The 14,824-nt window shown below is 44.7% G+C and overlaps 1 pseudogene; it reads left to right on the top strand.

The window, feature by feature from the left end:
- Positions 1–446: 446 nt before the first annotated feature.
- On the top strand, positions 447–2,740 carry LOC149285019 (uncharacterized; annotated as a pseudogene).
- The last annotated feature ends 12,084 nt before the right edge of the window (positions 2,741–14,824 follow it).

Below are 14,824 nucleotides of genomic sequence, written 5' to 3'. Positions count from 1 at the left end.
TATTACTTCCCTTGATCTAGAAACTATTCTTGCATTGATGCAGCCTAGAATCACATGGGCCTTTGTAGCTGCCGCATCACACTATTGGCCCATGAAGAGATGAAAGGGTGACACAAAAATCCCTTTGTCTCTAATGTTTCTTTTCCAGTCTGAGCTTGCTTAGTTCCATGGTTGATTCCAGAGGACCTTTATTACCTGATTGCTGGAGTCTGGGGAGGACACCCCCAAGTGCTATGCTTTTAGGGGAATTTCATACTTAGTTCAAAGGAGAGATTGGGGCAACAGGGACCTCAGTAGTTCCGGACCCCCCCCCCCCCCCCGGCATTAGACTAATTCCGTATATTCCCGAGCCCTATTTAAATGAATGAGGCGCTATTAACCCTTATGAGGCATGCCAGCCCTTTTCCCAGTGTGACTTTTAGTGTATGCTGAAATCCGTGTAAGGCATGCCCGCGCATGATGCAGGTGCACTGTACACTCAGGCACACACATATAGGTGTTCACGCACAAAAACAAGAACTAGGTAACAAAGGTGGGACTGGAGATGTTAGGCTTTGCTAATGATAATACATAACCTAGACAGAACTTGATTCCAAGTGCTGACAGTCCAGAATGGTGAGAGAAATCAGTAACTCCCATGGCAAGTGTAGCTGGCAAGTGTACTGAGGTGTTTAGCAATGTAAACCAACAGAGTGTCTGTCTGCAACTGGACTGACGCTAAAGAACAGCCAGTTGGTATATTTATACTGCAATTGTTGCTAGTGGGCAGAACTTGAGTTTCTATAAGGTTTAAATCGTTTCAGAAAGTTTCCTGGTTGGGGAAAATATGGTCCAAAATCAAATGGAATAAAATGGGTGCTTGGTACAAATACCTAAGACATAAGGGATTAGCACCCCGGTTCTCAAGTCCTTCTTGGCTCTGAATTCCAGTCCCGTTCACAAGCTAATGTACAACGCAATGTGAGCACGATGCTCCCAGATGAAGCTCAACAATAACATAGCAGAATATGGAAAGAAATTTCCCGATACAGGTATTGGTAATGCACTGACCACTTTTCACACTTAAAAATAAGTCACAGACACAGTTGATTTCATCTGAATCTTTGGAAGTTTTTTATCTTGAGTTGCAAAATAAAAAATATTTGCAAGCTCTCCTCTCTGACTTCCATCATGTTCACTGTCTCTTGTATAAACAACTACAATTCAATCCTATCCACAGCAATCCACATGTGACCTGTATACTGTATTGGCTGTGATTCATTTCCTGATGCCACACTATGAAGCGTCCTCTGCAGTTAGCTTGCATCATGCCATGTGCTCTGACTCAGCACTCTCTGGCCATCTCACAGGATATGATGCCACTTTTCAATTAAGATATTTTTACACATGTTAAAATGAATATTTATTCAACAGTCTGTATGACTATCTGCTTCTACTGATTACCTCAAGGTAGTTCCCCACAATCTCCTCTTTGCCAGCTCCTCTGAGTAAGGATATAATCATTTCATGGATTTGGGGCACCTGCACCAGAATCATGCTCAGGTCACCCACTCCAACTCTATTAATTTAATCTCAAATAGGGAGGCGTGAACGTAGGGCTAAATGTTGGGCTACACTTTCCTCTCTTAACTCTGAATTTCAGTATTATCTGTCATTATTCTTCTTTACAGAAGAACTTGTCAGTCATGAGAGAGTCCACACATCAGAGAAGCCATACAACTGCCAGAATTGTGGGAAACATTTTATGTACAAGTCTATCCTTGTCATGCATCAAAGAGTCCACACTGGAGAGAAGCCATACAAATGCCAGCATTGTGGGAATTGTTTTTCTTGGCAGTCAACCCTACTGACACACCAGAGAATCCACTCAGGAGAGAAGCCTTACAAATGCCAGCATTGTGGGAAATGTTTTTCTTGGCAGTCAACCCTACTGACACACCAGAGAATCCACTCAGGAGAGAAGCCATACAAATGCCAGCATTGTGGGAACTGTTTTCCTCACCAGTCAACCCTACTGACACACCAGAGAATCCACTCAGGAGTGAAGCCATACAAATGCCAGCATTGTGGGAACTGTTTTTCTCAGCAGTCCCACCTACTGACACACCAGAGAATCCACTCAGGAGAGAAGCCATACAAATGCCAGCATTGTGGGAACTGTTTTTCTCAGCAGTCCCACCTACTGACACACCAGAGAATCCACACAGGAGAGAAGCCATACAAATGCCAGCATTGTGGGAAATGTTTTTCTCGGCAGTCTCACCTACTGACACACCAGAGAATCCACTCAGGAGAGAAGCCATACAAATGCCAGCATTGTGGGAATTGTTTTTCTCAGCAGTCCCACCTACTGACACACCAGAGAATCCACACAGGAGAGAAGCCATAGAAATGCCAGCATTGTGGGAAATGTTTTTCTCGGCAGTCTCACCTACTGACACACCAGAGAATCCACTCAGGAGAGAAGCCATACAAATGCCAGCATTGTGGGAACTGTTTTTCTCAGCAGTCCCACCTACTGACACACCAGAGAATCCACTCAGGAGAGAAGCCATACAAATGCCAGCATTGTGGGAACTGTTTTTCTCGGCAGTCCCACCTACTGACACACCAGAGAATCCACACAGGAGAGAAGCCTTACAAATGCCAGCATTGTGGGAAATGCTTTTCTTGGAGGTCAGGCCTATTCAGTCACCAGAGAGGCTACACAGGAGAGAAGCCACACAAATCCAAGCAGTGAACGAACTTTATTTTTGTAAAGAAGGAATACAAAAATCTTTTTTCAATCCAGCAGTGCTAAGAAAAGGCCCTCATGATTTTATTTGTACGGTTTTTATGTCCATATGTCTGTTTATGTTATATTTTGTTAAGTTTAGGTTTTCATTGCTACTAGTATAGATAATCGCTTTGGGTTATAAATTTGGCTGGGGATTATGGGCTGTGGTTTAGGCTAGTTAGACGGGGGACTGGGATTTATTGCAGCTAGCTAGAATAGCAATGATAGCATTCAGAATTTGTGGGATGTTGGCTGAAGAAAGTTGGGGACCGGTAGCAACAGAAAGGGAACTAGCTTCTTCAAATGTCTGGGGCGGGGAGAGATTGTGCGTGAGAGAAGGATGGCAAAGTGGGGCTGGTTAATAGTGGGGGATAGATGGTGGGAATTGTAGGTGGGGGCTAGGTTTGGTAGAAGGTGGAGTTTTAGGTTTTGGAGTTTCAGTATATTCTTTGGCTTGGGGAGGCAGTTCTGGCTTAAACACTGAATTTCTGGCTGTGTTTTCAATAAAGGTCTTTGTTATTTCAACACATTGGACTCTTTGATGCACAGAAGTTGTGAATTTGCACAAAACTGACCCTTTCTTCTCCCCTCAGTCCTCAGCAACATTCCCAGCCATAAGAACATCAGAGGCAAACACACATACATCTATATATATATATCTATATCTATATACATACAGTATACACAGAGAAGCTATTTCTAAAGCAGAGTCTTCCTTTCCTGCCTTTCCTGGGCACCACTGTGGCCTCTTCAAAATCTCCTCAAAAGAAGGAAAGGAGGGAGGAATAAGGAAGGAAGGAAGGAAGGAAGGAAGGAAGGGGAGGCTGCTGAACCCCCCGGCGCGCTCCTTCCCTTCCCTCAAAGGCTGCCAGTGGAGTAAACAGCAGCAGCAGTTAGGCCCTGGTGATCCCTGCACATGATCAGAAGGGGCCTTTGGATGTATGTGCGAATGCGCAGTCTCAGATTTTAAGGCAACTATTGACGGTGCTGAACCATATCCCTCAAACTCAGCATCTTAGAGGGTATTAAAACTGAGAACAGGTCAACATGGAAGCCAAGACCCATGATTGCTCCTGCATTCAACTATGTTCCAGACTGCAATCTGCTGTGTCCATTGGACTCAAGGGGAGCCACCGAGAGCCAAACAAGCTCCCTTTCTATAGCCCTGTCCTGGGTTTTCCGTCGGGGTCATTGGATTCCATGATAAAAGGCCTGGCAGGAAAGTAGCTGAGGCTTACCTTCACCAAAGTATAGTTTCCTGCTTGTTGGAATAAGCTTTCAAGCACTCGCCGATGTGGTCGCCTATCTCAACAGACAGCTGAGCATAAGATTCTCCAGTTCTTCCACCAAGCGCCCCTTGCCTGGGTTGTCCAGATCTTGTATGGCCTTCCTGACTGGCTGCATCTTCTCTTCGCACTGAAGAGGGGAACAAACAGAGAAGAGCCATGTGAAAGTGAAGGGTGGGAGGGAAGGTGGGAGGAATTTTTTTAACTTGCCTATTGCTTTGGACAGCTAAGTAAAGAGGAAAATCAGCTCATCTAAAATGTGATGCAGGAGAAGAGTTCAATGGATACTCTTTTCTGCATGTTTTCAGCATGATATGAGTGGCAGAAAACGTACAATGTCAAATGTTTCCTGGTTATATACTCTTCCTCCTCTTCTTCCTCCTGTTCCGCAATGGCTATGGGCTCACTCCCATCTGCAACGTAGACAGGGCCCTGTGGTGGGTTCCCTTTATCTCCAACTTTGGCCTCACTGTCTTTGGCCAGTGAAAGAAGAAAATTGGGCAGATTAGTCCTAAAGCAAAATTAGGGATGTGACAAAATCAGGGATCTGACCATTGAAAGAAAGGAGGGGAAGAAGGTGTGACAGTGCCTTGTTGTGGTGCTGCTGCTGGTGGTGCTGGTGTGTCTCCAAGTCATTTTGGACTAATGGAGACCCAAAGATGCTTTTGTTCATTCTACATTTTGTATTCTAAGCCACCTTCAGACCCACCCATGGGAGAAAGATGGGATGAAATGTAATAAATAACACAACCATACAGTTAAAAGAAGGTACAATAGGAATGAATGAATAAGAATCATAGAATCATAGAATCGTAGAGTTGGAAGAGACCACTAGGGCCATCCAGTCCAACCCCCTACGATGCAGGAAATCCAAATCAAAGCATCCCTGACAGATGGTCATCCAGCCTCTGCTTAAAGACCTCCAGAAGGATGCTTTCAGGTGAGATCAACCAGTCCAACTTGTGATGCCTTCACAAAGCAGGAGTAGGTTCCACTGTAAGGAAGACAGTACTCTAAACACTCACATAAAATAGGAAACAGGGAAACTAACCCAGAGAAATGCTCTTCTCCTGAGGTCTCTCCTCCTTCTCTCAGCCTCAACTGACTCAACTCCCACCTTGGCCAAGATTCCCAATTCTTTCCAAGGAAACCAACCAAAGAAACACATTCTCCTTGGTTCCATCTGACCATTTCTCCATGAGTCCAATGACATGGGTTACATTTCTCTTAATAGGATGATTTCAACTGCTTTTTAACATTTCACAGTCAGCTCTCAGGATCCACAGATTCTGCATCTCAATATATCCCCAAAAACGCCAACCCTGATTTTGCCATTTTATGTAAGGCACATCATACTAGAACCCCATTGTTTGTAATAGGACTTAACATCCATGGATTTTGGTTACTTCATGGGGTCCTGAAACCAAACCTCAGCAGATACTGAGGTCAAACTGTAAATAATCTTCAAATTCCACCATACAATCAATAAAATTACAATTCAAACATACATCACACTTGTTCTTATTTTTGTTCTTCTTCTTATTATTATTATTACTGTTCAGATGACACATGCATTTTAAGAGGTCAGAAGCTGCACCAAAGCTGCGCTCCTGTCCTTAGGATTGTAGTGTGGCTTTGTCATGGCTTCTGGCCTCTTAGGACACATGCATCATTTAAATAGCATACCTCCAAAGTGACCAGAAGCAGCTTTATTTTGGCCTGTCTATATCGGCTCTAAGTAAGATAAATTACAATACAGATAAGAAAAAGGAAAAATGGGCTAAAATGAGGGTGGAGAGGCTGAGGGGAGAACTTCTATCTATGCAAGGTAGCCAAGGTATTGGTAGCAATAAAAGTGTCAGTGACAGTGAAAAGCCCTAATCTGGAAAGGCCTGCTGAAAGAGATCTGTCTTAACAGCCTTTTTAAAGGCTTCTAAGGTGGAGATGTGATGGATCTCTTCTGGCAGGTCATTCCAAAGACTAGGAGTGGCAGAATAAAAGGTCCTCTGGGTTGTTGTAGCCAATCTAGTCTTCTTAGGCTTTAGGAGACTTTTTCCAGTGAAGGGAGGATTGTGTGGAAGAAGGCACTCCTGCAAGTAGTCAGGACCCAAGCCATGTAGGGCTTTAAAGGTTACAACCAACACCTTGTATCTTGCCCAGACACTAATGGGCAGCCAATGGAGGGATTTAAGATCCGGTGTAATGTGGGCAGTTCTAGAAACTACAGACTACAAATTCCATGATTTCACAGGCTGTTGCTATAAAAATTGAATTCGGACCAGTGTTGCATGCAATGTAGTGTTCTAGAGCACTTGCCCCCATTCTATAGGAAGGGCAATGGGTCCTTACCCACAGAGGACACATTTTCATAGGTTTCCATCATCACCTCTTTGTACAGAAATTCCTGCTTTGGACTCAAGAGTGGCCATTCCTCCTCTGTGAAGAACACTGCCACATCTCAAAAGGTGATCTGCAATAGAAAGCACCCTTCGCTGAAAGACAGAGGATTGTAAATAACACCCCCACTGCATCCTAGTCAGTCAAATTCCCAATGGCTCCACCACAAAAAAGGAGGTCTGGACACTAACCTGTCTGGAGGTCTTCTTTCCTCCAGTTTCTTCCACAAAGGAGGAATTGAGGGTTGTTTCTCTTCTCTCCCTTCCTTTGGAAGCCATCTTGGTTCTTTCCACACCTGCAGAAAATACAAAGTGTTTTTATGTGCACACATTTATGCAATCTTTCATGGACCACAGAAAATACAATTCAACAGCACTAAGGGCAAATCAAACCTGAACCTTCCCTAAAATTCAAAATAAATCCATTGGAAAGCAGGATAGTAATTATTGATATTATTATTATTACTATTATTAGTCTTGCCTCCAAACCCTCAGAGAGAGAATATTGTGAATACTGAAAGACTAAGACAGTTCACTGGGCCTTTCGGGGCGTAGAGACCAGCATCGTTGGCTGGCATGAGGGCGAAGATGGAGTCTGCACAGCGCACTCCCTGACTCTTCCCGCATGTGTGATGCTGCACATTGCACCATATCACAGGTGACATCACGGTGTTCTTCTGGCGCTGATGATGCAGAAAAGGAGTGGAGAAAAGCCACACCATTGGCGGATATGGCACTTTTTCCCTGGCGCAGAAAGGAGCTCCTTTTTGCACAACAGAAAGGCCACATCAGGGCCACAGCGTAGCCTTATCATAGTGGGAAAAGGAGCTGGAAAAAGTAGCGTGTTTGTCATGGCCCTGATCTGGCGCTAAAAGGGGCGGCCTGTACATCCCCTTAATTTCCAGAAAATGGGGCTAGGATTGGAGTCCTAGGGTTGGCCCCAGCCTTCATCACTCCAAAGATGTCAATAGGAGGAGGGCTGGGTAGGACTCATGGGTCTGATTGATTTTAATGGGTCTATTTTTAAATTTTTTCTTCCAATAATCTACATAAAATCATAATGTATAGATAGACAGCAATAACAACAACCATAGCAATTGCAATATTTAAATGTCTGTATTTAATGTTTCCCATTGCCTTCCCCTAAGGCTGAGAGAGTGTGACTTGCTCAGTCACCCAGAGAGTTTCTATGTTGGAGCTGGGATTTAAAACCTGATCTCCAGAGTTGTAGTTCCACTATGCTCAAACCACTATGCCACACTGGCTCCTATATCATGGACATCATTTCACTTGACCATTGTATGCCATGGACTTGGGCAGCTTCCTCATCCATGGAGGTCATTTTGCAAGCCCCCCTCTCCTCCTCCATTTCCAGGCCCAGCTCCTTCTGCATACCCTCCAACTCTCCCAGTTTGGCAGGGACCCTCCCCTTGTTCATCCTCTGCCCTCCCACCTTTTCAGCTGCTCTTCAAAGGCCACAGTTTCCTCCTCCTCCTGCCATTTCTCCCCTTCTTTTGAGCTCACTGCCATTGCTGCAAACTGAGTCCAAAGGGCAAAAGGAGTTTGCCCTCCATGAAGACAGTGAAGGAGAAAGGAGAAGAGGGGCCCTTCCCAGAAGCTCAGGCAAAAGCAAACAGCTGCAGCCTCTCCTAGTTTGCCACTCCTTCCTCAGAAAGAACCTTGCAATCTTGATCATATTCTGAGGTTGTTTGGTCCCAGCCTCCCTTTGATTCTCTTGGATCCCTCTCCAAAATCTCAGGGCCCCACAGAGGCTCCCAAGAGAGGAGAGGAGGCCTGGCAGCTGGAGAAGAGGGGAAGAGGAGGGGGGCTTCCTTGCTTCCAGCCCCCAAAGCTGCCTCCATACAGAAGACCCTCCAGACCCCCACCCTTGGCTCCAAAATGGGGGCTCTTCCCTTTAGCCATCCTTCTCACAGAGGAACCAAATTTGGGGGTCCCCCATCACCAACTCGAGGCACCCACCTTGCCTTTCCTGCCAAGGAAACCCAGAAGGAGCCCTTCTTCTTCCTAAGCAGCCAACAGTCAAAGCCACCAGCCTTCTAGAACCCTATTCAGGCTCCAAGCCAACTGCCAGCCTTTCCCAGAATTCCACGCTCTCCCTCCTCCCAGCGGAGGAGACCGGGAGACGGAGCAATGGGTGCAAACGCCAGGGAAAGAGAGTTTATTGTCTTAAACTTGTAATTCCAGTTGTGTCCCTTTATGAGGGAGAATGAGATTATTATTATTATTATTATTATTATTATTATTATTATTATCATCAACAATTATGATAATTAGTGTCTTGTTCCCAAAACCACAGAGCCTTGTGAAATGTCAAAGACTGTGTTTATCACACAGAGGTTTTTGCAGCTCTATGCAGCTCAGATCCGAAGCCACTGCGGGTCCAATGATGCGAATTCAGGCGACAACGTTTTGTGTTATCACACGCGATTCCTTTCTATGGGGCTCCTTCCGTGGGGCTTCCGAAGTGATTCCAAAGTCACCCCTCATTTTGCTGAAATCGGTAACAAGCGAATGCACAGAAATCGCTTCCAAGCTCACTCCGATTCCACTCCGAATTGGTCTGGTGTGGAATGTAGCTTCGCTTCTGCTCTGTTTCACCACCGCAAACCCCCCGGTTGCAAATTTCCCATGATGCAGCGCTGCAATTCCCCCCATTTCCTTCCGGTGCTCCTTTCACTTTCAGGGCAACCAGGGGGGTGCGTTGTTCGCTCCATTGTTGCTGGGATAAGGCTGAAACCTTTCGTGGGGAATAGGCAGCCAATGGGAGTGGAGGAAAGTCCAGGTAATGGGAAGGAGGCCACACCCCCTCAGGAATGGGGAGCCAATGGAAAATCACATTAGTCCCCATAGACTAATGTTTTAATCAATAAAGAACATTCCTAATACAACGCTGCCCTCTGGTGGATACTCAGGGCACTGCAGCCTCTTTGGGCTTCTCACCAACTTCTCTTCTGGAGCGCCACCTGGTGGCCACTCTTGGCAATTCACTAATAGCAGTTAACCAAATTAAACAAGCACTGGGCCCCGGACAGAACCCCACTGGTCACTTCTCTCCAGGATGAAAAGGAGTCATTCTTGAGCACCCTTTGGGTTCGGCCGGTCAATCAGTTACAAATCCATGTAACAGTTGCCTTGTCTAACTTGTTTCATGTTTTTGTTTTATATGCTATTCAACATCTTTATCAATGACTTGGAGGACAGAATTGGGGACATGCTTATCAAATTTGCAGATGATACCAAATTAGGAGGAGTAGCTAATACTCCAGAGGACAGGATCAAAATTCAAAATGACCTGAATAGACTAAGAAGCTGGTCCAAAGCTAACAAAATGAAATTCAACACAGAGAAATGTAAGGTACTGAATTAAGGGAGGAAAAATGAAATGCACAGATATAGGATGGGGGACACCTGGCTGAATGAAACTACGTGTGAAAGGGATCTAAGAATCAAGTAGGCACAAGTTGAACATGAGTCAACAGTGCAATGCAGCAGCTAAAAAGGCCAATGCAATTTAAGGCTGTATCAATAGAAGTATGGTGTCTAGATCAAGGGAAGTAATAGTGACACTCTATTCTGCTCTGGTCAGGCCTTACCTGGAATATTGTGTCCAGTTTGGGTGTCCCAATTCAAAAAGGATGTTGAGAAACTGGAGCACCTCCAAAGGAGGGCGACTAAAATGGTGAAGGATTTGGAAACCGCAATGGGACAATCTCAAAGCTTCAGGCAAAGAGCATCAGACTGAAGTCACAATGGGACAGTCTCAAAGCTCCAGGCAAAGAGCATCAGACTGAAGTCACAATGGGACAGTCTCAATGCTTCAGGCAAAGAGCATCAGACTGAAGTCACAATGGGACAGTCTCAATGCTTCAGGCAAGGAGCATCAGACTGAAGTCACAATGGGACAGTCTCAATGCTTCAGGCAAGGAGCATCAGACTGAAGTCACAATGGGACAGTCTCAATGCTTCAGGCAAAGAGCATCAGACTGAAGTCACAATGGGACAGTCTCAAAGCTTCAGGGAAACAGCATCAGACTGAAGTCACAATGGGACAGTCTCAATGCTTCAGGCAAGGAGCATCAGACTGAAGTCACAATGGGACAGTCTCAGTGCTTCAGGCAAAGAGCATCAGACTGAAGTCACAATGGGACAGTCTCAATGCTTCAGGCAAGGAGCATCAGACTGAAGTCACAATGGGACAGTCTCAAAGCTTCAGGGAAACAGCATCAGACTGAAGTCACAATGGGACAGTCTCAATGCTTCAGGCAAGGAGCATCAGACTGAAGTCACAATGGGACAGTCTCAGTGCTTCAGGCAAAGAGCATCAGACTGAAGTCACAATGGGACAGTCTCAATGCTTCAGGCAAGGAGCATCAGACTGAAGTCACAATGGGACAGTCTCAATGCTTCAGGCAAGGAGCATCAGACTGAAGTCACAATGGGACAGTCTCAATGCTTCAGGCAAGGAGCATCAGACTGAAGTCACAATGGGACAGTCTCAATGCTTCAGGCAAGGAGCATCAGACTGAAGTCACAATGGGACAGTCTCAATGCTTCAGGCAAGGAGCATCAGACTGAAGTCACAATGGGACAGTCTCAATGCTTCAGGCTAAGAGCATCAGACTGAAGTCACAATGGGACAGTCTCAATGCTTCAGGCAAGGAGCATCAGACTGAAGTCACAATGGGACAGTCTCAATGCTTCAGGCTAAGAGCATCAGACTGAAGTCACAATGGGACAGTCTCAATGCTTCAGGCAAGGAGCATCAGACTGAAGTCACAATGGGACAGTCTCAATGCTTCAGGCAAGGAGCATCAGACTGAAGTCACAATGGGACAGTCTCAATGCTTCAGGCAAGGAGCATCAGACTGAAGTCACAATGGGACAGTCTCAATGCTTCAGGCAAAGCGCATCAGACTGAAGTCACAATGGGACAGTCTCAATGCTTCAGGCAAGGAGCATCAGACTGAAGTCACAATGGGACAGTCTCAATGCTTCAGGCAAGGAGCATCAGACTGAAGTCACAATGGGACAGTCTCAATGCTTCAGGCAAGGAGCATCAGACTGAAGTCACAATGGGACAGTCTCAATGCTTCAGGCAAGGAGCATCAGACTGAAGTCACAATGGGACAGTCTCAATGTTTCAGGCAAGGAGCATCAGCTGCCCTCAGTTTGCCTCTGACGTCTTCCTCCTCCACATCTTTGTTATGCCCAAGTTTGTAAGGGCAACCTGTTTAACCTGAGAGCGTGTAATGAAAATGTCTCTTTCTGTGGACTGATTCAGAGAAGGGATAACACAGATAGTGAGACACCAAAATTTGAGTTTAAACATAATACATGTAACATTTATTAAATCACAAACATAATACAAACATTGATTATCAAGAGGTCTTTCATTCACTCACAGATTCATACAATACTCTCACACACTTTCCTTCCGCCGGACATTGATCAGTTGTCCTCGAAGGCTGGGGATGACATCATTGCTGCGCATTTGGTGCCAACAAAATTAGGGTGAAAGCCAAGGCTCCTTATACTTTTCTTCTCTCTGGCTTTTGGCTGCTGAAGTCTTGCAATATTGCCGCCCATTACTCAACTTCTTCTTTTCAGGAGGAGACAGCTGTTCAAACAGTCCACACTGTTCAAAGGCAGGACGTTCTGTTCAAATTAGTCTATTGTCCTGTCAGTTCCTCTTTATTGTGACTCAGGAGAAAAGGCACCTTTCCGGTCATAGTTCGACACACCTGAACAGCACCCGGCTTCAGCTTCCAAATTCCTCAGCCTTTCCTCATCTCAGTTGCCAAATCCCTCCTTCACATCAATCCTCTGCGCAGAACCATCTTGTTTAGTTCTTTAGCTTGTTTTAAAACACCATTCCTTGGTTCTTTGGTTCTTCAGCTCTGGGTTTAAGTCAGAACTCACACATTTCTCTTACATCTTTAACTTGGACACCATCCCCTTCATACGGTCCTTTAATTCCTTTCTGTATTCCTCCATTCAATAAACTTCTACCTGGGGTTCTTCTTTGCTGGGGCGGCTATCAAGCGACTCCCCCACTGCCAGGTCCCAGGCTGTCACTTTCCCCCCCTGACAGCCTTCCTTTCCCCAGTTTGGGGCCGGAAACCCAAATCCTCCAGTGGTGGCCTGGGTGCTGTGAGCTTCAGGGGGTTTCCCAGTCTTGGGCTTGGCCCTAGTTCCTCTGAAGAAGGCACCTGCTCAGACTGAAGTCACAATAGTACCGTCTCAATCCTTCATCCAAGGAGCATCAGACTGAAGTCACAATAGGCCAGACTCAGTCTCTCAGGCAACGAGAATCAGCCTGAGATCACAATGGGCCAGTTTCAATCCTTCAGGCAAGAAGCATCAGCCTCAGGTTGCAATGGTCAAGTCTCAAACGTTCAGGTAAGTAGCATTAGCCTAAATTCACAATGGTCCCATCTCATTGCTGCAGGCAAGGAGCACCAGCCTGAGGTTGCTATATGTCACGAATCCCTTTATTCATGCATTTATTAATTTAGGGATTCATGCCATAAGGGTTTAGGATTAAATTAGAGTTAAGATAAATGGGATTTATGGTGGGTTGAAATAATATGTTTGAATATGTGCTTTAATAGAAGATACTAGAAAGAGGTAGAGAGATCATGGCCAAAGTATGTTCTTGTTTGCTAGGATTGGAATGTGTGGGAATCACCCTTCTAACAGAGGCTGGAGTTTAAAAGACTGGTCTCTGTAAAAGGAGGGGGAATATAGAGAGTTATTGGTATTTTTATATTGTAATATGTTGTCATGGGTTTATGCTTATTATATTTTCATATGGTATCATATTAGATTGGGATTGATGGGGTTTCATATATATATTGTTAAGCCATAATGTTAATTAAAACTATTGTGTCGCTGAGTTCTGTGGTACAAGGCCACAGGTGCAGTGGTTGAGAAAAGGCACATGAGAGCTTAATTGTTTTTAGAAACACTGCCAGAATCCCGGATGAAGGGCTATCTAATTAATTAGCTTTATTGGTTATAGGATGGGGTTAATTGATATGGTTATAAAAGTGAAATGTATATACATACTTTCTTTCATTCCTGACAAAAAAAGTCACTTCTATTGCATGTATCTTCTTTTTCAATAAAAGCTGTTCCTTTTTCAAAGTATTGCCTTTTGTGTTGCAAGAGGGGCTGCAGTTAGGACCCTGACAGATATCTCTCTCCCCTTCCATTCTCCCTGCTATCCCAAAAGGGCTGGAGAGCATACCAAACCAACCACAGAACCTTTCCCTGCTCTTGTGTAATGCCAGGTCAGTCAAAAATACACCGCAGATAGTCCAAGATCTCCTTCTGGATGAAGAGACTGAGCTGGATTGTTTCATGGAGACCTGGCTGGGTGATGATAGCTCAGCCACCTGGGATCAGGCCTTACCAGCCGGGTTCTCCGTCAGTGAGCAGGTAAGGGGACGTCGCTTTGGTCCATGAAGACAATCTTACTTTGGCCAGGATACCTATCCGTAAGATGGACCACATCGAATCTATTTGCCTCAGCTTAAAGACTAGGGAAGGTCTGGGGATGCTGTTGGTTTAATGTCCACCCCATTGCTTAACATAAATACTCTCTGGAAAAGATAACATCAGAATTAACACAAACCAGGGAAAGAGTGACATCCCTGGAGGAAGAAAATAAAAAAATGGGGAAAGAGATAGCGAGATTAACAAAAGAACATACTGAAGATACAGCAGAAAGAATTAAATTAGAGCAAAGATTTAGGGAGGGATGTCTTAGAATAAGAGGTCTTCCCGAACACAAGAAGATCTATATAAAAGGATAATACCAGCCTTGGCTGAATTTATGGACCTAGATAATGAAACCTTTTCTCCTTGAGGTGGACAAGATGTTTAGAGTAAGTTCCTGGGTCGCAATACAGAAGAGACTGCCCAGAGATATCGTGATGTATTTTGTTAGGACTCAAATGAAAGAAGCAATTCTACAACAACACTTTCATACAAGATTCAAAATCGAAGGAAATGACATTTTATTGTTTAAATATATCTCTGGGAAACTGTTAAGGAAGAGGAAGGAATATGGACCACTGACTAAGATTTTGCGCAGCAATGCAATCTACTACAAATGGGAACTAACTCAGGGCCTATCTTTTAAATTCAAGCAAAAAAGATACCAAATCAACTCCGTACAAAAAGAAAGACATTTTCTACATGAGAATGAAAAAGAACTTAATAAAGGGGACAGTCAGAAAGAAGAAAGAAAAAAACCCGGGAAAAGGAGAAGAGGAAAAGGTGGAAGAGAGCTTAGAAGAAGAAACAGAAGAAGGAGAATTGCTTAGGAAACCAAACACAAG

Source organism: Sceloporus occidentalis, unplaced genomic scaffold, assembly GCF_023333645.1.
Source record: "Sceloporus occidentalis isolate IW3139 unplaced genomic scaffold, rSceOcc1.0.p SCAF_86, whole genome shotgun sequence".
NCBI classification, from domain to species: domain Eukaryota; kingdom Metazoa; phylum Chordata; class Lepidosauria; order Squamata; family Phrynosomatidae; genus Sceloporus; species Sceloporus occidentalis.
Note: the sequence above shows the minus strand (reverse complement) of the source record. Positions and strands in the feature narration are given on the sequence as shown.